Source organism: Ovis aries, chromosome 1 (assembly GCF_016772045.2).
Source record: "Ovis aries strain OAR_USU_Benz2616 breed Rambouillet chromosome 1, ARS-UI_Ramb_v3.0, whole genome shotgun sequence".
In the NCBI taxonomy this organism is placed as follows: Eukaryota; Metazoa; Chordata; class Mammalia; order Artiodactyla; family Bovidae; genus Ovis; species Ovis aries.
The window spans coordinates 198,780,500-198,805,424 of NC_056054.1; the positions used below are offsets into that span (position 1 = coordinate 198,780,500).

Below are 24,925 nucleotides of genomic sequence, written 5' to 3' on the forward strand. Positions count from 1 at the left end.
CACTGGTGCTCTGATTCCTACTTTGCTACTTAAGAGCCCTCAGAAACAGGAATGTCAAATGCTTAATGTAAGGGAGCAAACTGGGAAAAAGCGAAAAAGAGAATCTGGGCCCAACCCTGGTGGTCAAGTGTTTAAGACTTTGCCCTCCCAGTGCAGGGGTCACAGGTTTGATCCCTGGTCGAGGAACTAAGATACCACACAGTGTGGTCAAAAATAAGAATCTGGGAGTTGGGGAGAAATTTGAGCTTAGTTTTCTGCTGGAGGCTACAGCTTTATTATTTTTTCCGACTGGCACGCGTCTTCTTTGTTTTGAATAATGGAGATAATTATACATTCAAGGGATCACACTCCTAAATCCCCCAAATGATTAAGAAATCTTACTGTAGGCAATCATGAGAAAATGTAATAGAGGATTACCCACAGAGACAAGGTAAATCATATATCTTCAGGTCCCTTGCTTAGCTAAGAGACCTAAATCACCATTCTCCTCTCTTTCCCATGGCCCAACTGTTGATAATGCAGGCCTCTCTTGAGGCACAGCAATATTCTCTCCTAAACCCTGTTCATGTGAAGTCAAAGGTTCCAATGAGTCCGTCTTGGGAAATGACTACATTGGTGATTTTGATGCTGACCTGTAAGCTCCCATTTACTGGCAACTGGGAGTAGAACAAAAGCTTGCTTTGTGTTTAGGCTGTAAGGTTCTTAGGGAGAAAGAAACCCAGTGTATCATTTGCTCAATTCAAGAAGTATTTATTGGACAGCTATTACAAAGTAGACATTAGTCTAAAAGCTGGGATCTGCTGAGCTACCAGGGAAGTCTCAAAAGCTGAGATAAAACAGTAGACAAGTATACTCCCTGACCCTGTAGGTAGGTCTGTATCTAATAAAACCAGATAGATAGACAAGGAAATAGGAAAGTCAAATGTGTAGCACGAAGGATACAAAGAAAGTAAGTACAGATTGTTCAGTGAGCTGCCTGGGTGAAGCAAATCAATTCAAAGACTATGTGGAATTAACCAGGCAAAGAGCTCAGAGGGGGCATTTTTCAGGTCGAAGGGACAAGTGTGAAACCCTGCAGATGAGGTAGGTCATGGACTATTGAGAAAACTAGGGTGGGAATGATCAAACCTTGGGAGGGGAGCAGTAGGCATGTGAACAAGGAGGGAGGAGGGCCAAGGATGAGGCTAGGAATGTCCACCAGGGCCGCCCAGGAAGGGTCCCGTGAGCCTTATCCTGACAGCAAGGAAAGCAGGCGTAATCAGCAGGCAATGCAGAGGCTCAGAAGTTTCTCAATGACAATAGGTGATATAATCAGATTTGCCACTTTCTTGTTGCCATAAAACAATACCTCACTGTCCAGGGATTGTATATTTGACTTACTATGACCTCAGTTTCATGGTGTAACAATAAAAATAAGAGTAGTCTGTACATATTGTGTTAACATGTACCTGGGATTGTGTTAAGCACTTTACCCAAATTATATGATTTACTTCTTGCAACAATCCATTGAAATAGACATTACTATTATTTGTAACTGACAGATGAGGAAACTGAGACATTGAGATTGAGTAGCATGACCAGGAGTGTACAATTCTTAAGAAAAGGAGCTGGAATTTAACAACACAGTCTGCCTCCAAAGCGCAGGCTAAACATGGGCCTGGGAATTTAAAAAAAAAAAAAAAAAGATACACAACTTCCAACTCTGGTTCTCAGTGATTGTGTGACCGTGGGCTTTCATCCTTTGTTTTCCTTATCATTCGATAAGAATGAGCTACAGAATCCTCAATCCTCTCTTTCTAGTTTAATATCAAGATACTGTATTTCTTTGAGGTGTCAGTTTGAAAAAAAACAAACAAACAGTAGTTTCAGGGTAATCATTTGACTCCTCTTATTCTTCCTAAGGCAAAAATTAGTTACAAGAAATCAACCCCTATAGAAGATATATGATATCTCTCAAAGGTAATTCAAATCTTTCTTCCTCTCCCCTCACTCTCTCAGTCTTCTTTCCCAAGGTTTGTGATGGAAATTCAGTAACAGAGTGATTTCCATAAACACATGTTGATTGTTAATGGATTAGAAAATACAGTATCACCAAGACTTCCCCACCACACACACATGTCCCTGTCATCAGGTTTTGTCTTCTTCATGGTCCATCAACAGTGACAATAATCCAGGCTCTATTTTCTCTCTGTCAATTACACTTTAACCTGGTCAGGGTGAGACTTTTCATTAAAGAAAAATCAACAGCTCTGAAAAGGCAGGTGTTAAAAGCTAACAAAAAGATTCAGTATTCATAATGGCTAAATTGTGTTTGTTGGATTTGGAGGGGCCAGCAGGTACCTTTTCCTGAACTTATACTACCATCTGTAATAAAGAATGAAAGTCGTGATTGGCAAAAAAAAAAAAAAAAAAAAAAACACAACAGCTAGAGAAGGGTAGAAGACTCTGCCATTTTAGTGTCTGCAAAATGCCAGGGGAATATCCATGCTCAGTTGGCTTTTGATGCTGGAAACACAACTCAGTGGTTTCAACTTCAGAATTAGACTTTGTGGAACCACAGGTTTGAAATCTGTTTGGCAAGCCTGAGTCACGGTTTCAGTCACTGTTTCCTTAGAAAAGAATCTGAAGAGCGAGTGATTTATAGTACGTCCTTCTTCTAGAAGAGCTCTCCAACCCCTGGCCACCGAATGGACTTTGAAATAGGCCCAAAGGGACCCTTTATCCACGGACAATCTCTGAGTGCTTATTATTCACTTTACTAGTGTAGAAGCCCTTTAATCATTGTCTCTGCATTTGCTTTAATCTAAAAACTGTCAATTTATTAGCTCATAGTGTGCCTGAAGCTTTTCGTATCTTCCTGGGGAAACACTTGTATAGATTCAGGGGATGATTCTAAAAATGTCAGATTGACGTGAGATTAGGTTATGAAGAGACAAAATAATATAGTATAAGAGTATAGAATAAAGTTTCTATAAAATTTATTTCTGAAAAGAAGCATTCCACATCTTGTTTCAAATAGAGTAAAACCATCCTTAACTCCACCTAGTAATAACAACTGATATGTAGGTAAAAGAGCTATTTATTATAAACATGAAGTTATTAATTCCAAAGGATTTTCAGCACCAAAGTTTTAGGAAGCTACCCAGAGCGTTCACTGGAGGGATGCTCCTAAAAATGAAAGTGGTTAAAAAACCAAACCAAAGCCCCTGAGCTACAATACATATATATATATACATACACACACACATATATATATATATATATATACACACATATACACATACACATACATATATATATATATATATGTGTATATATATATATATATATATCTTCCCCCTCCCTGGGGTTGAAAAATCTCAAATTTGTGTATGTGTGTGTGTGTGTGTGTATATATATAGAGAGAGAGAACTAAAGCTTATTTATTTCTAAATTATTATTTAGTTTATATAAAGTTTATATATATATATAACTATATAAACTACAAACTATATATAAAGCTTATATATACATATACAAGGGTCAGACACAACTAAGCAACTGAGGACCTTATCTGTCCTCAGTTGCTTAGTTGTGTCCGACCCTTTATGACCCCCTGGACTGTAGCCCAGAGGAGCAGGCTCCTCTGTCCATGGGATTTTACAGGTGAGAATATTGCAGTGGGTTGCTATTTCCTTCTCTACTACATCTTCTCAACCTAGGAATCAAACCCTAACCCACATCTCTTGCATCCCCTGTTCTGGCAGGTGGATTCTCTAAACCTGTGCTACTTGGGAAGCCTATACTTACATATATAGTTTCCACTGGAGTTGACAACTCTCAAATGTGTATTGATATAGCTTTTTTTCACGGAGAATAATCAGAGCATCAAGAAATATGATGTTCAGGATACAGGGATAAGAAGCCCCAGATAACACAAGAGCAGAACAGTATAGTACACATAAGAGAAGATGATGTAGAAGAGTCCAGAGATAAAGAACTGAAAGAGTGAGTCCACTTTGAAAGAAAACTGGAATTCTTGGCTTCTAGGTTACCTAAAGACTACTAGTCTAATCTCTGTAATTGCTAGGAACCCTACCTGTGCCATTCCTGATCTGTTGCTAGTTTTTTGCATTTTTCTCCCAGAGTTGTTTTATGATCAAGGAAAATCTTTGATTCATTTTTTTCTCCTGTGGAAAACACTATTAAGATCACCTTGTCCAACTCATTCACTTTACAAATGAGGAAACCAGGGCCTCAAGAGGTTAAACTGAATTGTTCAAAGTCACCTAGATGGAGAGTATTATGGGCAGGACTAAAATCCTGAATTTTCTAATTCCCAAATCACACTTCATTCCAAGAGCCCATTCTTAGTCTCAAATAATCAGCACTTTTCTCTTCATCATAGTGGTCATTTCTACAGAGGCAGAGAAATACTGGAGGTGATTTTCAAATGTTAACTATATATATCTGTATAGAATTATTGAAAATTGAAAGGAAGACAAAATCATCACCTTTCTTTTTAAAAGTGTCAATGCTATATTTTAGCACACTTAAAATTGGTTCTTCCTGCTCTATCAAATAGCCACCTTGTCTTATTTCCTTACCTGAAGTAGAATTGAAAGATTAAAAGGATCTTAGAGATCACCTAGACCTACTTTCCTATCCTAAAGATAAGGAAGCTGAGGTTCAAAGAGGATGCCTTACCAAAACACAAAATACTAGAATTTGAAGAAGCAACAATATTTAGTCAAATGTTTTAAATTTAGAGAAAAAGAACTACAAAAAGTACTTAACTAGTACAACACCTGTACTTCCCAATATTCATAACTGATAATTCTTCATATTTGCTATATTTCTTTCAAATATTTTATACAAGAAATACAATTATGCAAATACAATTGAAATACTTTTTACCCACCCCCTAGTCTTACTTCCCTCCTTATCAACCCAAGGGCAGTAGATATTGGAAATTTGTGAATCCTTGCAATCTATTTTGTATAATTTCACAGAGACATCATAGAGACATCAATGGACGATATATATCCCCAGCTCATGCCAGAGGTATAGGGATATTAAAATCTATGCTGATTTTGTTTGATTGTATATTTTTTTTCCTTGAAATATTTAGTAGAAAACTCCTGTTAAGGCAAGAAAATTGTAAACTATTTCAATCTAATAGACTTGTTTAACAGGCAGGTCACAGAGGTTAAGTGACCTGCCCTAAGTGAGACAATGTCACCATCCATAAGAACTCAGATGTTTTTCCCCTACAGTGGTCTCCACATTTATCTTTTCACCGGAAAACCGCATGCAATTATCCTTTTCCTCTTAGTTTAAGTCCTCTGGGTGTTTTTTCTTCATCATTTTTAGAAAGCCACATTTCTCTCCCACACCTCCATTCAGAAAAGAAACAATTCTGAAGCTGAGAAATCTCGTACCAGAAACAATATTCTCTTTAAGTTTGCACTTTGTTCTGAACAGCAGGGCAGCCAGGCAGACACCAAGCTCACACACCATTATGAATCTGTCAGCAATTAGAATTCTAAACCCTATTTGGGTTTTACTTGCTTCAATCAACTTGTCACTGCAGTGAGGATTATCTACTTTCTCAACATAAACATCAACAGAAGTGAGTGCAATGGCTTGAGTCCTTGGCGAAGGTACCGCCATGGAGAATGTTAAATAGCACATTCTGCAGACAGGAGGGATCCGGGGCCTTAATGGGCCATAATTAGAGGGGGCAGAGCCTTCACTAGCCTTTGTGTGAGGCTTCAGAATTCCTCTCCCTAGGACAGAGAGACGTCTTGGGAGATGCAAGGAGACTGCTGTTGTCTGCTTCTCCCTTCTCTGTCTCCTGAGCTAAAGAAAAGACCTTGGGAATCATGGTACCCACCTCCCCCCACCCTTGTTTAAAGGATTAGGAAGCTGAGATCCACAGAGGGAAGGCTGTGGCCAAGGTCAAACCTGGGACAGAGCACAGCATCCTCCCAGCCCTGGGCCTCTCTCACTCACCACACTGCCCACTTCAGGGGGAGTAGAAAGAACCTGAGTCATAAGCCACATTCTCCCCTCAAATACTCTCACTTAGTGGTGCAAAATACCAAGCAATACAGTGCCACAAAGATGAGGACAGGGCCAGCCCAGGGAGCCATGGACATCTAGAGAAGAGATTTATTTATTCCACCTCAAATCCACTGAGAAGTATGTAAGTACACAGTAGAAATTAATTTGCTTCTTTTTAACAATTTTTCTTTTAAAATTATTATTGAAAGAACTTAGGTGGGTAAAGACAAAGACGGTTTGTTATCTTTTACTACTAGTAAGAGCTAATATTATGTATATTAATATTTATTCTTCATAACAACTTTACAAAATTAGCACTATTATTTTAGCTTTTATTTTACAGTGAATAAACTGAAGCACAGAATGTTGCGTCCCTTGTTCAAGGTTATGCACATGGTATTGCCAAAACTAAGATCTGAACCTGGATAATCTGGCTCCAGAGCCCCCGCTCTCAATTACAAGAGGAAGGTGATCAGCCATCCTGATTTTCCTGGGACTGTCCCAGTTTTAGCAATTGAAGCCCTGTATCCCAGGAAACGCTTCAGTCCTGGACAAACCCTGATAGTTAATCACCCTGCACATAATCACACTCTTTTTTTGGCACAATTAAACCCAAGCCTGAGTAATTGATCCAGCTAGCCTGGCGGTCATACCCGTCTCTGTGCCTTGTGAGGCTGAACTCACAGGGAAAATTTTACATGTTAATATGTTCCAGGTATTATCCTGAGCAATTTTCAGGCTTTATGTTATTTACATTTTCACAAGCACCCTAGGCGAGGTACACAAATAAGAAAACAGAGGCTCCAAGAGAACTGGACCAATTGTCTAAAGTCTCAGAGTTAGCAAGTAAAAACCAGAATTTGAACATAGGAAAGCAGGAAGCTCTTGAGACTTCTTTATAGGAAAATAGCTAAAACAAGGGAGTTTCAACATTTGAAAGTCCTACCTATTTAGTGTTTATTCCCAGATATGGGGATTCACACCAGAAAGTTAGACGTGGCTCCCTGAGAATTCCCTTTCTGGGTAGGCTCGTGTGCTTCCTCCTCCTTCTGACTCAGCCGTGGGATGTAGGTCCACTGGTCACAGGTTAGCACCAACCAGCTCAGTGGCCACCCCACCTCCATTCAGGGTTCACATTGTTTCCCCCTCTTTGATGATCGCTCCTCTGCCATGGTGTGCATGTGAAATCCTTACCCATCCTCTAAGACCAGCTCATATGCTATGTTCCCTAAAGCCTTACTTGGACCCAGTTTAAATTAATCCTTCTCTCTTCTTTCCCTTAGCCATACTAACTCTTTTTTTTTTTTCAGATTTTATTTTATTATTATTATTATTTTTTACTTTACAATATTGCATTGGTTTTGCCATACATCAACATGAATCCGCCATGGGTGTACACGTGTTCCCAATCCTGAACCCCCTTCCCACCTCCCTCCCCATACCATCCCTCTGGGTCATCCCAGTGCACCAGCCCCCAGCATCCTGTATCCTGCATTGAACCTAGACTGGCGATTCGTTTCTTATATGATATTATACATGTTTCAGTGCCATTCTCCCAAATCATCCCACCCTCTCCCTCTCCCTCTCCCACAGTGTCCATACTAACTCTTTTAAAAATATGTATCCTGATCTATCCTGCCTACAGCCACAGAATTCAAGGATGGGAGAGTGCCATGGTAGCTCTCTTTCCGTGTTGGGGAATCCACCTTGGCATTATGTTATTTCCCTTTTTACTACTCCATAGGACCGGAGATAGCACCTGCACACAGCCCATAGTTTGATGGTCTCTTGAATGAATATATGTCTGTACCATTTGTACATGGAGATTTGGATAATGAAAACAATATTGGGATGTGTGTGTATATCAGGGGATAATCTCTTTGACTCTTCTAGGCTAGATTTTACTCCAAAACTAAATAAAGCAGGTAATTAAGGCAACTGGCTTGATGATTGTAGTACATGGTTACCTCCATAAAACTTACCTAAAATATCTTCACAAAATTATTTGGTTTTAAGAATACCAATTCAATTTTTAAATGGTCTAATGAAGAAGTTCCCAACATTGTTGGCACCAGGGACTGGTTTTGTGTAAGACAATTTTTCCATGGCCCAGAGAGTCGGCGATGTGGGGATGGTTTCAGAATGATTAAATTGCATTACATTTCTTGTGAAATTTATTTCTATTATTATTACATTAGCTTCACCTCAGATCATCAGGCATTAGATTCTGGAGGGTGGGGACCCCTGGTCTAATAGAAATAAATACAGGGCAAGGAGTCAGTTCCCACTTTCTTGGTAATGATCCAAAATCACTGTGTAAACTTTGGTGTTTTTCTTTGCCCAAACTGTAGGATGATGGTAGTAGAATTACATGATTTCTAGGATCCCCTCCAGCTCTACATGCCTATTATCCAATAATTCTAATAATTGGAGCAAGTCTTCACTCCCAGGGACATTCTGTTTCCTAGAGTAGCCTTGGCATTCAGAAAATTCTGGGTGAGTAGTAGTATCAATAACCAAGTCAAGGACCAGTTGAAGCCACCTGAGGAAGAAAAGAATGTTCTGTTTGAAGGAAGGAAGCCAGAGATTCTGGAGGGACATGATGTGTGAAATGCAGGCTGGGGGTTTAATGAGTTTGAGGCGTGAAAACCCAAGCTTCAGGGCCGCATTCCCTGGCAGTGTTGAGCACGGCATGTTTCCATACCCTGTGTGGCCGAGTTCTATTTTAGATGGACTCGAGCTTGAATCCTCCTAACATAGCTGTGACTGTCTGTTAACTTTTAGGCATGGTTTTCCATTCAAGCAAATGGCTCTTGGTTTTATATTGACAGACCTAGGGAAAAGCAGCTTGAGGAGAACAGACTTGGAAACTGTCAGAGAATTGATTGGTGGTGAAATAGGTGTATTTATTGAGACTGAGATGTAACCAGCTTAGCCCAATGGAGCAGGACAGAGAGAAGATTGGTCTATGAAGGTCAGAAGCAAATGGTATGGGGGAAATCTCATTGGACAGCCTCCCCCATCTCACTAAGAAATGTTTAATTCAGTATTTGAGAGTCCCTTAAGACTTTTTAGCCATTAACGTTCCTTTCTAGCTAGGACATACCTCTTGAGGCCTTAACCCATGGAAAAAATGAGAGCACAGATGAAGCGTTTTACCATGCCCTCACCCTTCTCCCTTTTGGAATCTCTTCCAGGGCCCAAAGTGCCGAGCTGTCAAGTCCTGCCCTGAATGCTTTGGTTAAGTGGATGCCCAGCCCAACTGAGGAAGCTATGTCAGGACTGGGTTAAGCCCTCCAGCTGCTGGGAAGAGTAGAAGTGGTCACCATGGAAACAAGCACCTCATCAATCTAGTAGTGAATCACAGGATCACTGGGATACACAGGAGACTAGAGTCCCTGGAAAGACTACACCTTTTCCCCTGAGGAGAGATAACTGCGTTCTTGGAAACCAAGCTGCCTCTAAAATCGAGGAGATAGCCCAGGTTGCTTCTGCCTTCTAATTTAGGCCTAGAGCCTATGTGACCTGAGACTGTGAGGCGAGAAGGTGCCCATTTATGTGGATTTTGCTATTGTAGCCAGCTCTATTGGATGCAACTCAGTGTCAGAGGGAGAAGAGAACTCTGGGAGTTATCTATTCAAAACTCTAAGTTTGTAGAGGAATATCTGAGGAGCCAGGGATGAATTATTTGTCCAAGGCCCATATAATGACTCAGTGGGAAAACCAGGACTAGAATCAAGATTTTGCACTCCAAATTTATTACTCATTCCACAATCTTACGGTCAGAAGGAATTTGATATGAAGCTGCTGCTGCTGCTGCTAAGTCGCTTCACTTGTGCCCGACTCTGTGCGACCCCATAGACGGCAGCCCACTAGGCTCCTCTGTCTCTGGGATTCTCCAGGCAAGAGATGGGGTTGCCATTTCCTTCTCCAATGCATGAAAGTGAAAAGTGAAGTTGCTCAGTCGTGCCCGACTCTTAGTGACTCCACGGACTGCAGCCTACCAGGCTGCTCCGTCCACGGGATTTTCCTGGCAAGAGTACTAATAAAGGTTAAATTCTGATGCTTTTGAACTGTGGTGTTGGAGAAGACTCTGGAGAGTCCCTCGGACTGAAAGGAGATCCAACCAGTCCATTCTGAAGATCAGCCCTGGATTTCTTTGGAGGGAATGATGCTGAAGCTGAAACTCCAGTACTTTGGCCACCTCATGCAAAGAGTTGACTCATCGGAGAAGAATCTGATGCTGGGAGTGACTGGGGGCAGGAGGAGAAGGGGATGACAGAGGATGAGATGGCTGGATGGCATCACTGACTCAATGGATGCAAGTCTGAGTGAACTCTGGGTGTTGGTGATGGACAGGGAGGCCTGGCATGCTGCTATTCACGGGGTCACAAAGAGTCTGACATGACTGAGCGACTGAACAAAACTGAACTGAACTGACCTCCCTTAATGGGTCCCTTCTGAGGCTTTGAGAGGGGCCCTAGCAATGTATTCCCATATCAATTTCTCTTGCTTCTTTTTCCCCCTTAATTTTAAAAAATAAATGTTATTTAACTGAAATTGGTTAGGAGTGCTGTTCCTTTCCATTCTGTCTTCCCCTTCATCACTCTTCCCCTCAAGTTGGGTGTCACATTTGTGAGATATGGTTTGAGAAAAGTTGAGTTAGGTTAGCATTCATTTGGGGTTAAGTAGGTAGGAGGGATTCCCTGGTGGCTCAAATGGTAAAAAATCTGCCTGCAATGCAGGAGACCTGGGTTTGATCCCTGGGTCAGGAAGATCCCCTGGAGAATGGAAAGGCAACCCACTCCAGTATTCTTGCCTGGAGAATTCCATGGACAGAGGAGGAGTTTGGGTAAACTCTGGGAGTTGGAGATAGACAGGGAGGCCTGGTGTGCTGTAGTCCATGGTGTCACAAAAAGTCAGACATGACAGAGCGACTAACATAAAAAATAGGTAGGATAAAATTACATGGTTCCCAGTCAGTTTATGAAGAGTTAAGTTGCTCTTTATCTTGACTTAGGACTGGCTTTCACTTATATAACTAACACCAAGGTCCAAAGGAAAGGCAAAACCAAAGTTCAGCTCCTATGTAGATACAAATGATCCCTCAAGTGGTTTGGCACAGGAAACAAGAGGGCAGTGGAGAAGAATGGTGGTTAAAATACAGAAGCCAGGGGGTAGTCTATAAAAATTCTCCCAAATCTATCTCACATGGGGAATAAACCTGATAGACATTTTCCATCATCAACAATGAATCATAAAGTTGAATGAAACTTTTCAAAATTATTAATAATAACTTTATAAAAATATACTTCAATAAATTGAAGAAAACTGAGGTATCTCTTCTCTTTATAGAAAACAGATTTTAAAATGTATTATCATAGGAAGAGGTAGTCAAATAATATGCAGTCTTAATGAGTATGAATGAAGTATTGTGTAGATGTGTTGACTAACAAAGGTATTGTGTTATTTTCTGAATTTTTAATTTTTTGGAAATTTCAGGTTCATAATATTTTTAATTGGTTTAGATGTATTCTGTCATTCAAAAAATATTCATTTTGTACATAATTTTGTATTTATAATATAATGGTCTTTCTTTTTTTCTGAAAGGGAGCTCTTTTGTCAGGTAAGCTGCATAAAACCCGCCTCTGTCTCCTGCCTGAGACACCTGTTTAATGAGTTTGCATTAATCACAAGATTGCCAAAAATGCTAGGAAATATCCTAGGTGGGTTTTGTGGATCAGGAACCCATAATTATTGTACAGTCATGCCAGCATAATGTTCATTGGAATTAATCAGTATAGAATAGTGTTCAGAGTCATCTACATTTTGTACATGAGCAATACCCAACTCCAATTCACAGGATCAGTTTCATTGCCAGTAATAGGTTCAAACCTTGTACTGCTTCACTGTTACTCATCAGTGTTATATTTGTCTACACCTATCTCCCAAGTAACCAAACCACTTAAGTTCATTTCCTCTTACAAAATTCGATTCATCTTCCAAATATGCACATTTGCAAAATATATTTGTTCAGTTCAGTTCAGTTCAGTCACTCAGTCATATCAAACTCTTTGCAACCCCATGGACTGCAGCACACCAGGCATCCCTGTCTATCACCAACTCCCCGAGTTTACCAAAACTCCTGCCCATCGAGTTGGTGATGCCATCCGACCATCTCATCCTTTGTCATCCCCTTCTACTGCCTTCAATCTTTCCCAACATCAGGGTCTTTTCAAATGACTCAGCACTTTGCATCAGGTGGCCAAAGTATTGGCGTTTCAGTGTATGAGTCCATCCAATGATCACTCAGGACTGATCTCGTTTAGAATGGACTGCTTGGATCTCCGGGTAGTCCAAGGGACTCTGAAGTGTCTGTCTTCTCCAACACTACAGTTCAAAAGCATCAATTCTTTGGTGCTCAGTGTTCTTTATAGTCCAACTTGACTACTGGAAAAAACGTAGCCTTAGATGGACCTTTGTTGGTAAAGTAATGTCTCTGCTTTTGAATATGCTGTCTAGGCTGGTCATAACTTTCCTTTCAGGGAGTAAGTCTCTTTTAATTTCATGGCTGCAGTCACCATCTGCAGTGATTTTGGAGCCCCCCAAAAATAAAGTCAGCCACTGTTTCTGCTGTTTCCCCATCTGTTTTCCATGAAATGGTGGGACCAGGTGCCATGATCTTCATTTTCTGAATATTGAGCTTTAAGCCAACTTTTTCACTCTCTTCTTTCACTTTCATCAAGAGGCTCTTTAGCTCTTTATCACTTTCTGCCATAAGTGTGATATCATCTGCAAATCTGAGGTTATTGATATTTCTCCTGACAATCTTGATTCCAGCTGTGTTTCATCCAGCATAGCGTTTCTCATGATGTACTCTGCATATAAGTAAAATAAACAGGCTGACAACATACAGCCTTGACATACTCCTTTTCCTATTTAGAACCGGTCTGTTGTTCCATGTCCAGTTCTAACTGTTGCTTCCTGATCTGCATACAGATTTCTAAAGAGGCAGGTCAGGTGGTCTGGTATTCCCATCTCTTTCAGAATTTTCCACAGTTTATTGTGATCCACACAGTCAAAGGCTGTGGTATAGTTAATAAAGCAGAAATAGATGTTTTTCTGGAACTCTCTTGCTTTTTCCATGATCCAGCGGATGTTGACAATTTGATATCTGGTTCCTCTGCCTTTTCTAAAATGAGCTTGAACATCTGGAAGTTCACGGTTCACGTATTGCTGAAGCCTGGCTTGGAGAATTTTGAGCATTACTTTACTAGCATGTGAGATGAGTGCAATTGTGCGGTAGTTTGAACATTTTTTTGACATTGTCTTTCTTTGGGATTGGAAAGAAAACTGACCTTTCCAGCCCTGGGGCCACTGCTGAGTTTTCCAAATTTGCTGGCATATTGAGTGTAACACTTTCACAGCATCATCTTTCAGGATTTGAAATTGCTCAATTGAAATTCCATCACCTCCACTAGCTTTGTTCATAGTGACACTTTCTAAGGCCCACTTGACTTCACATTCCAGGATGTCTGGCTCTAGATGAGTGATCACACCATCGTGATTATCTGGGTCATAAAGATCTTTTTGTACAGTTCTGTGTATTCTTGCCACCTCTTCTTAATATCTTCTGCTTCTGTTAGGTCCATACCATTACTGTACTTTATTGAGCTCTGAATATAACCCTGTCCTTTATTGAGTTTGCATGAAATGTTCCCTTAGTATCTCCAGTTTTCTTGAAGAGATCTCTAGTCTTTCCCATTCTATTGTTTTCCTCTACTTCTTTGCATTGATCACTGAGGAAGGCTTTCTTATCTCTCCTTGCTATTCTTTGGAACGCTGCATTCCGATGCTTATATCTTTCCTTTTCTTTTTTGCTTTTTGCTTCTCTTCTTTTCACAGTTATTTATAAGGCCTCCTCAGACAGCCATTTTGCATTTCTTTTCCATGGGGATGTTCTTGATCCTTGTCTCCTGTACAATGTCATGAACCTTGTCCATAGTTCGTGAGGCTTTCTGCCTATCAGATCTAGTCCCTTAAATCTATTTCTCACTTCCACTGTATAATCATAAGGGATTTAATTTAGGTCATACCTGAATGGTTTAGTTATTTTCCTACTTTCTTCAATCTTTGTCTGAATTTGGCAATAAGGAGTTCATGATCTGAGCCACAGTCAGCTCCTGGTCTTGTTTTTGCTGACTGTATAGAGCTTCTCCATCTTTGGCTGCAAAGAATATTATCAATCTGATTTCGGTGTTGGCCATCTAGTGATGTCCATATATTGAGTCTTCTCTTGTGTTGTAGAGGGCGTTTCCTATGACCAGTGCGTTCTCTTGGCAAAGCTATTAGCTTTTGCCTTCCTTCATTCTGTATTCCAAGGCCAAATTTGCCTGTTACTCCAGGTGTTTCTTGACTTTCTACTTTTGCATTCCAGTCCCCTATAATGAAAAGGACATCTTTTTTGTGTGTTAGTTCTAAAAGGTCTTGTAGGTCTTTGTAGAATCATTCAACTTCAGCTTCTTCAGCATTACTGGTTGGGGCATAGACTTGGATTACCATAATATTGAATGGTTTGCCTTAGAAATGAACAGAGATCATTCTGTCATTTTTGAGTTGCATCCAAGTACTGCATTTTAGACTCTTTTGTTGACTATGATGGCTACTCCATTTCTTCTAAGGGATTCTTTCCCACAGTAGTAGATATAATGGTCATCTGAGTTAAATTCACCCATTCCAATCCATTTTAGTTTGCCGATTCCTGAAATGTCAACATTCACTCTTGCCACCTCCTGTTTGACCATTTCCAATTTGCCTTGATTCATGGACCTGACATTCCAGGTTCCTATACAATATTGCTCTTTACAGCATCAGACCTTACTTCCATCACCAGTCACATCCACAGCTGGGTGTTGTTTTTGCTTTGGCTCCATCTCTTCATTCTCTCTGGAGTTATTTCTCCACTGATCTCCAGTAGCATATTGGGCACCTACTGACCTGGGGAGTTCATCTTTCAGTGTCCTATCTTTTTGCCTTTTCCTACTGTTCATGGGGTTCTCAGAGCAAGAATACTGAAGTGGTTTGCCATTTCTTTTTCCAGTGGATCACATTTTGTCAGAACTCCCCACCATGACCCATGCATCTTTGATGGCCCTACATGCCATGGCTTAGTTTCATTGAGTTAGACAAGGCTGTGGTCCAGGTGATTACTTGGTTAGTTTTGTTTGATTATGGTGTCAGTCTGTCTGCCCTCTGATGCCCTCTCTCAGCACCTACCGTCTTACTGGGGTTTCTCTTAGCTTGGTCGTGGGGTATCTCTTCAGGGCTGCTCCAGCAAAGTGCAGCCTCTGCTCCTTACCGTAGACGTTGGCTATCTCCTCACAGCCACTGCTACTGATGGCTGGATATATCTGGGGGACAGGTTATTCTACCCTATTTTACAGAAGGAGAGGACTCATTGATGGGGTGAGTTATTAGCATTCAAATTACTTAATTCCATCTCTGATATGTCCACTACTTACAGTCGCTGTGAAGAGCAAATAAAATAATGCAATAATACGTATAAAATATCCTCAGCCATACACAATCACTAGTGCTTGACAAGTGGTAATGCTGGTTGAGTCTTTACCTATGGATAAGCATTTGCCAACTTGGATTCATGAAGGATTCAGATGCCTAGAGGTGTTTCTACAATTCCTTGAAAGAAAATGTGGTCACAGTACACAAGCTTCAAATTTTTTCTGCTCCAAAATCAACCACAGATTTTGAACCTAAAGCAAGAAACCTAACCCATTACTCTTTTGCCAGCTTCAGCGGTTAGGGAATTTTACTGAGAAAGATTTGCAAGGTAATATGTCATCAGAAAACCTAACTTGACTGTCACCTTCCCTCTTTCCCAGTTGCATGACCTTGGTAAAGTCATTCTATGTATTTCTATTTTGATTTCTTTATCTGTAAAACAAAGATATTAATAACTTATAAGCCTGTAAGAAATCAGAAGATAATATATGGTAAATTTGGAGACATATAAAGATCCAACCAGTCCATTCTGAAGGAGATCAGCCCTGGGATTTCTTTGGAAGGAATGATACTGAAGCTGAAGCTCCAGTACTTTGGCCACCTCATGTGAAGAGTTGACTCATTGGAAAAGACTCTGATGCTGAGAGGGATTGGGGGCAGGAGGAGAAGGGGACAACTGAGGATGAGATGGCTGGATGGCATCACAGACTTGATGGACGTGAGTCTGAGTGAACTCTGTGAGATGGTGATGGACAGGGAGGCCTGGCGTGCTGTGATTCATGGGGTCACAAAGAGTCGGACATGACTGAGCGACTGAGCTGAACTGAACTGAACTGAACTGATAGACAATGAGTTATGATTTTTGCATCAGCAAAATAAAATGGAGAATTGAAGCAAAGCAGCAAAGCAGCAGATGGTTTGGTTCACATTCTTCCTTCCACAAGCCCTGCCACTTCTTTCTTCAGAATTACTAAGGTCAGACAAGTGCAACACACTTAATATGATGCCAGGACAGAAAGTTTATAACCTGGATAAGATGGAAGCAAATGCATATTTGACAAAAGGTGAAAAATAGGAGTTGCTATAGAAATCTAGTGAAAACTTATTATGTAAGTAATATATGCTATCAATAGAAAAGTGAAAATAAGTAGGGAGGAAAGAGAAGTGTGAAGGATAGTGTATACGAGCTATGTTGAGTCTTCTCCTAGAAGGAAGTCAATAGATAGCGACAAATAAATATAGAGAAATAGAAACATATTTTTCAAAGGTATGATGATTGCTATCAGCAGAACTAGAAAGACTCTTAAAAGAACTTACCACTAACTTTCAACCACTAAGTTGAAAGAGATGAATTGGAAGCTTTTAATTTCCAGCACATCTCTTTTGTATTGTTTGATTTCATTTACCATTCATTTGATAAAATATGGGAGGAAAATTATTCAAAAAGGCATTTATTCTTTTTTATCTTTGGTGACATCAATATAAGTTAAAATATCATTTTAATATAATATGGTTATTACTAATATTATTATACCAATATTACTAATATTGTTATTGTTATTACTAAGTTTTTCATTTTCAGCATTATTTGTCTTTATTCCTATACCTGCACTATTCAATAGGATAGCCACCAGACACATGGGGCTGTATGAAATTAAATTCATTAAAATAAAATAAAAATTCATTTCCTAAGTTCCATGTGCTATATTCCATGACAAAAGCCTACCTTGTTGGACAGAATAGAGTTATGGGATTTTCCATTATTGCAGAAATTTCTATGTCCTCACACTCTAAGCAATTTCATCCACACAAGGTTTCAACTACCACTCATACTGAGATGACAGCCTGATCTTTATCTCTAACCAAAGATCTTGTCTCCTGAGCAACGTGCCTTCACAAGTAGCTGTTGACTGGATAGAAAAATTGTCTATGTCCCATGGCTCTTCATACTCAATTTATCCATATCTGAACATGCTGTATTTCCCATGGAAGTCATTTTAACTTCATACATTCCCCATCTCTCCTGGGAAAGTCTGAAAAATCACTAGAATCAGCTGGCTGATCTCTACTGTTTGTAACTCACTCTCCCTGAAGCTGATGGCAGCCTGGGAGAGGTTCAGTTCATCTCTTCTTCCCGACACACTTCTTCTGGCCAGAGTATCTACCAGGTCATCATGTTCTGCTGATTCTAGGTGTGGCCTACATGTCTGCTCACCAAGCTCCATTCTAAAACTCAGACTCCTGACTGGTGCTCTGGGCATCACTCAGTATTCCATATGATTTTGGTTTTTTATCCCAGTAAAATGCTATTCCTCAATTTCTGTAACTATGATACATCCAGAATGCTGTTATGTGCTTTTGATGTAACCACAACAAAGTCTGGGGAATAAACAGACTTTTGGTAAAGTTAAAATACTTTTTCTTTCTAAAGTCAGGGAGAAGGCCTAAGTTGGTCTGTTGCTTTGTGAAACCAGTCTACAAAAACGCAGTCGTTTCCTGTAAGCTTAACAAGTGCTACTGACATGGATTGAAACCAAAATGTCTATGGGATCAGCCTCACAAAACACATTTACCAGTTACTGAGTATAGGTAAAGGTATATGGTAGAGAAGAAATGTGGATAGCTTCAAGGAGTTTACAGTCACAGTGTGTGTGGGGGGGGAGGGGGGCGGATATTTCAACAGTTATCTAAATCAGATTGAGAATTTGGTAAAATGACCATCTCAACATCTGATCCAGTGTTCTAGTAGGCATCTTTTGTTTTTTTTTTTTACTGTAGAGGTTAGAAAGCTGAACATTACAACTCTTCAGTTCAGTTCAGTTCAGTTCAGTCGCTCAGTCTTGTCTGACCCTTTGTGACCCGATGAATCGTAGCATGCCAAGCCCCCTTGTCCATCACCAACTCCCAGAATTCACTCAGACTCACATCCATCGAGTCAGTGATGCCATCCAGCCATCTCATCCTATGTCATCCCTTCTCCTCCTGCCCTCAATCCCTCCCAGCATCAGAGTCTTTTCCAATGAGTCAACTCTTTGCATGAGGTGGCCAAAGTACTAGAGTTTCAGCTTTAGCATCATTCCTTCCAAAGAAATCCCAGGGCTGATCTCCTTCAGAATGGACTGGTTGGATCTCCTTGCAGTCCAAGGGACTCTTGAGAGTCTTCTCCAAAACCACAGTTCAAACACGTCAATTCTTCAGCCCTAGATCCCGTAAATTCTGGATAAGATTAAGTTCTAATTTAATCCAGGTCTCCTACCGATAAGAACAGAATCTTGGCCAAGTTTCTTAGCCTCTTTGCATTTTACTTTCCTCATTTCAAAATAGAGGTTGTGACCTTAATATTATATTGAGAGATTATATTTAAGGATTCATTGATACAATGAATGCAAACACCTTAGCATACTGACTGGTTCCATAGACACAATAAATTCTTACAATTAATATTAAGTGGAAGACATGGAATGTCCCTTCCCAGGTCCTGCTTCAGAGTAAGTAAGGAGGAAAGGAGACAAAAAGTGTCACATTCGGTTTGCTGATGCAGATCTAGAATATGCAATGAGGCTCTGAAGCCAGCAATTCCACCAAAAGCTAGTGATCATTTAATTGTAGCTAAGGTGGTGTGATCCTGGTACCTGCTGTTGTGACAGCTACTATCTGATGGCCTAGTTTCTTGTGTATGGCAGAGATAATTCATCCTCGGGTGGGTCAATTTTGCAGTGTGGTTCTGAGAATAACTTCCACAGTCCCAGCCTGGGGGTTGTGCCTCCAGCCTTTGTAACAACAACAGCATCATAAATTCTTAATTCCCTATATTAAAACACTTTGTGTTTAAAATGGTGAAATGGTTTATATTACGTGCAAATGAACCCAACCTGATATATGCAAAATAGAAGAAGGCATGATTCCTCCCACTACACTAGGAAGCTGTAGTGGCTTTGTGAGGTATGAGTGACAGAAACGGACCACATCCACCCTCCAGATCTGTTTCCTCAGTTTTACATGGAAAGTTGTCTTGAAGCAGAACATGGAAATGGAATTCCATTTATTCTGCTCACCAGGAGGAAATTTCTTCACCATTGTCTTTTAGGACCACCGAGGGGTGGAGGCCACAACTGTCCCCTTCCAGATGATGCAACAAATCAAGCAGAGCCATCTGAAATCAGACTCATTTTTTCTTCCCTCTTGATTGTGGGGAATTCTCTTTGAAACCATAGGTGTGGGTTGACAGAGAGAAGAAAATGTAGTAGAAACAGGTACCATAGTTCTCTGAGCCACTTACTTACACAAATGCTTGGCCCTCTAAACCTACTTGAGCCTCGTCAGGTATATATCACCTTCAGTTGGTAACAGAGTGCTGGTGTGCTTGCCTGAATTTAAGACTTGGTAAGTCAGACCACACCCAGCTCACTATGTGCAGCTCAGGCTGCATGGCAACTTGGTGGTGTACAGTCAGGTGCTCAGTCCCTATTAGGGCCCAGTGGCAATCTGAAAGGAAACTGCTATCTAAAAAATGAGTTATCTTTGCTTAACATGCTAAGGTCTAGCCAGTGATCCACCTGGAGGGGCTGACCAAAGATTCCATGCAGCATCTCTACCTGCCGCAGATATTTTAAGAACCATTGGATCTACTGGGGATGTAGCCCAAGAGACAAAGTAGCTTTCACAGCAGGCTGGACCAATTGCATATATCTTTTCTTTTCTGTCCCCTACTCAAAAATGGCAACTTTTTGGATTACTTGGTCAAGAAGTTCAAATCGCAGACTCAAATGAGGTATATGTTGCCTGCAAAATCTGAAGAAAGATTTGAAGAAATCAGGGGAAACCACTAGGCCATTCAGTTCAGTTCAGATCAGTTCAGTTGCTCAGTCATGTCCGACTCTTTGCAACCCCATGAATCACAGCACACCAGGCCTCCTTGTCCATCACCAAATCCCCTTACAATTATAGTGGAAGTGGCAAATACATTCAAGGGATTAGATATAAAGACAACGCACTTGAAAAACTATGGACAGAGGCTCATAACATTGCACAGGAGCTGGTGATCAAAATCATCCCCAAGAAAAAGAAATGCAAAAAGGCAAAATGGCTGTCTGGGGAGGCCTTACAAATAGCTGAGAAAAGAAGAGAAGTGAAAGGCAAAGGAGAAAAGGAAAGATATACCCATTTGAATGCAGAGTTCCTAAGAATAGCAAGGGAAGTTAGGAAAGCTTTCCTAAGTTAACAATGCAAACAAATAGAAGAAAACAATATAATGGAAAAGATTAGAGATCTCTTCAAGAAAATTAGAGATACTAAGTGAACATTTCATGCAAAGATGGGCATGATAAAGAATAGAAACAGTATGGACCTAACAGAAGCAGGAGATATTAAGAAGAGGGGGCAAGAATACACAAAAGAACCATACAAGAAAGATCTTAATGACCCAGATAATCATGATGGTATGATCACTTATCTAGAGTCAGACATCCTGGAATGCGAAATCAAATGGGCTTTAGGAAGCATCACTATGAACAAAGCTAGTGGAGGTGATGGATTTCCAGCTGAGCTATTTCAAACCCTAAAAGATGAGGCTGTGAAAGTGCTGCACTCATGCCAGCAAATTCGAAAACTCAGCAGTGGCCACAGGACTGGAAGAGATCGGTTTTCATTCCAGTCCCAAAGAAGGGCAATGCCAAAGAATGTTCAAACTGCTGCACAATTGCACTCATTTTAAATGCTAGCAAAGTAATGCTCAAAATTCTCCAAGCTAGGCTTCAAGAATGAGAACTGGAAAATCCCAGATGTTCAAGCTGGATTTAGAAAAGGCAGAGGAACAAGAGATAAGGTTTCCAGCATCAGTTGGATCATAGAAAAAGGAGGAGAATTCCAGAGGAACATCTACTTCTGCTCCATTGACTATGCCAGAGCCTTTGATTGTGTGGATCACAATAAACTATAGAAAATTCTTAAAGAGATGAGAAAACTAGACCACCCTACCTGCCTCCTGCAAAATCTTTATGCATTCAGAAGCAACAGTTAGAACTGAACATGAAACAACAGACTGGTTCAAAATTGGGAAAGGAGTATGTCAAGGCTGTATACTGTCACCCTGATTATTTAACTTGCATGCAGAGTACATCATGTGAAATGCTGGGCTGGACAAAACACAAGCGGGAATCAAGATTGCCAGGAAAAATATCAATAACCTCAGATATGCAGATGACACCACCCTTATGGCAGAAAGCAAAGAGGGACTAGAGAGACTCTTGATGAAGGTGAGAGGAAAGTGAAAAACTTGGCTTAAAATTCAACATTCAAAAACTTAAGATTGTGGCATCCGGTCCCATCACTTCATGGAAAATAGATGGGAAAACAGTGGAAACAGTGGGAGACTTCATTTTCTTGGGCTCCAAAATCACTGCAGATGGTGACTGCAGCCAGGAAATTAAAAGACTCTTGCTCCTTGGAAGAAAATCTATGACAAACCTAGACAGTGTATTAAAAAGCAGAGACATTACTTTGCCAACAAAGGTCCAGCTAGTCAAGTCTATGGTTTTTCCAGTAGTCATATATGGGCATGAGAGTTGGACTATAAAGAAAGCTGAATGCCGAATAATCGATGATTTTGAACTGTGGTGTTGGAGGAGACTCTTGAGAGTCCCTTGGACTGCAAAGAGATCAAAGCAGTCAGTCCTAAAAGAAATCAATCCTGAATATTCATTGGAAGGACTGATGCTGAAACTGAAGCCACCTCAATACTTTGGCCACTTGATGCAAAGAGCCAACTCACTGGAAAAGACCCTGATGCTGGGAAAGATTGAAGGTAGGAGGAGAAGGGGATGACAGAGAATGAAATGGTTGGATGGCATCACCAACTCAATGGACATGAGCTTGGGCAATATCTGGGAGATGGTGAAGGACAGGGAAGCCTGGCATGCTGCAGTTCATGGGGTTGCAAATAGTTGGACATGACTAAGCAATGTTTATTGATTAATAAGAGAGCAGAAATTTGCCATTTGCTTTTAGGAGGTATATCTTGACATGTTTGAGACCACTAATATCATAGAAAGATCACCAGTATGACTTTTGGTGATATATGACTTAGAATTTGTAGAGATATTTCCATAAATGTGTCACATAAGTCTTGGGATAGTTGCTACTTCCTGTTCACCTGGTTGTATCAACACATGACATCATCAGGAAAGCATACCAATGTGATATCTTATAGAACAGAGAAGTGATCAAGTTTCCTGGTTACTAGAATATGACAAAGGTTTAGAAGGTTGATGTGCATTGCTGAGTATATTGCTTGTCCTAAGAACTAAAAGTAAACTGCTCCTGATGAATTTTCATATCAAGTAAAAAAAAAAAAAAATTCCAGATCCACAACTGCATACCATGTTCCAGGACATCTATTGTTTCATTCAAGCAAAAAATAGCAACAACAAAAACAATAAAAATCACATGGATCAACTTGTAGTCAGAGGCAGCACCTGATTAAATGTACAATAAGCCATTCTCATTCTGCATTATTTTTAGACTTATAGCCAAATTCGGCTTCTAGAAAATAAGTTAAAAAGTGTTATTCACAAGAAGATGCAATATGCCCTAATTTTGCCAATTTATGCCAACAGAAAGCTGGAGAACATGGATAAGGCCTGGTTTGAAACCTATTAGATCTAGGTGGCAGCAATATAATTGAGAGTAAACTAAATGTGTTTATTAGAGTGCTCCAAAATAAGATTCTGAATGTTTTTGAGTCACTAAAAATGACTCCAATAGGGGAGAACCGAGACAGCAAAGCAGAAACAGTACCTGAAGTAGAGGGACCTGTGGTGTAAAGGGGGGGCCAAGGAGGAACAGGCAATTTCCTGCCACCTGCTCAGGGACACCCTCACTTAAGGCTGCACCCAACAGGACCAGCAGGGACCCTGGTGGCTACTGGAGTGTGGAAACCCAGACCAGCACTGCCCCTCGTACATCAAGAGCCTGTAGTCCCCCAGCTGGGTACTCTTGTCCCAGCTACACTTGGAGAAGAGTGGAGATTCATCTGAGTGTATCACTGCTTCCATGCAAGGGGGCTTTTACTGACTTGGTTTAAAGAAGCTGATTCTTCCAAGCTGCAGTTCAACACCACAAGCTGAAGACACCATAATGGAGAAACTGTCCTTTAAGATGTTTCTGGGACAGGAAAGATGCTGTGTTGTTTTAACAGATGGATTCTCCAAGTGGCAGCAATGTCAGGGAACACCCAGAGGCAGCCCTACTTCTTATTCCCCCAAATCAAAACAGAAAAGTCAGAGAGAGAGTGCTCTAGACAGCCCTGAGGACTAGGAGGAAGTGTGGGACAACTGGAGGCCACTAACAATGGCCAAGATCTTTGGCTGCTGGGAGCCCCCAGAGGAAAGAGACAGCCTGTGTTCCAAAACCATTATCACAGGAGATTCCTTCAAAGGCTTAAATGACATCGCCCAACACAATGTCTGCCACATTAGATGGACAGGAGGCAGTCTCTAAGTGACTGGACTTTGATAAGAATTTGGGTTCTTTGGTAAGCTCATGAAGTTTCATGAGCTTTGGTAAGCTCCAGAGAACACTACCATCCACCATGGTGAATAACTCCTAAAAGAACACTCCTGAGTGTCTGCTTCCTATTGACTTACTGCTCAAAAAGGAGCTCAGGGCAAGTGACAGCAGCCAGAACATGCTACAGTGGCTGGCCACAAAGTCACCCAAGAAGGAAGACCCCAAAACACCCCAAAAGGCAGAGTCAGATGTGCCCCAGGTGTCCAGGAAGTTCCTGCAAAAGAGCCTATTCCCCTCCAAGGGAGGCAGTGCAGGGCTTTTGGAGTGATGGCTGAAGTGGGAGGAGGAGGAGCCTTTTGGCAAGCAGCCTCACATGAGACCAAGGCCACAGGGTGCAGCACGGAATCCCATCATGATAACAGGTTCCAGCATTGTGTGTGTGAGTAGGGGCAGGGGGATGTTGCTTGGGAAATAAAGTGTTAGTTAACATTTCTTGCTTCTCCAGGGAGGGGCTGTCCTGGTTGGGACCAAGAATCTCTAGTGGAGTGGGTGGACAGCCAGGAAGTGAGAAGGGAGGGGACTCTTGTGCCCACAGCCCTCTCCTGGTTGGACTGGTGGACCTTCCCTCAGAGCCTGACCCCACTGACCTCAGCCTGACCTGACCTGACCTGACCTGGTGCTGCTAGCAGAAGCTATTTTCTGCTCAGCCTTTGGACTCTTTTAGTCTTTTGGAATTAAGTTCTTAAAACATTTTTTCCTTGAGTAAATTATACTTGATAAACTGTCTACATTTCAGAAAATGCTGCTCGTGGAAGGAATTCCAGATCTCACAGTTTTCTTCTGGCATCAGACCTAG

At 40.9% G+C, this 24,925-nt stretch overlaps 1 pseudogene; it reads left to right on the forward strand.

Moving 5' to 3' along the window:
* LOC114111384 (abasic site processing protein HMCES-like) overlaps positions 1–24,925 on the forward strand; it is a 31,726-nt pseudogene extending 6,801 nt beyond the window's left edge.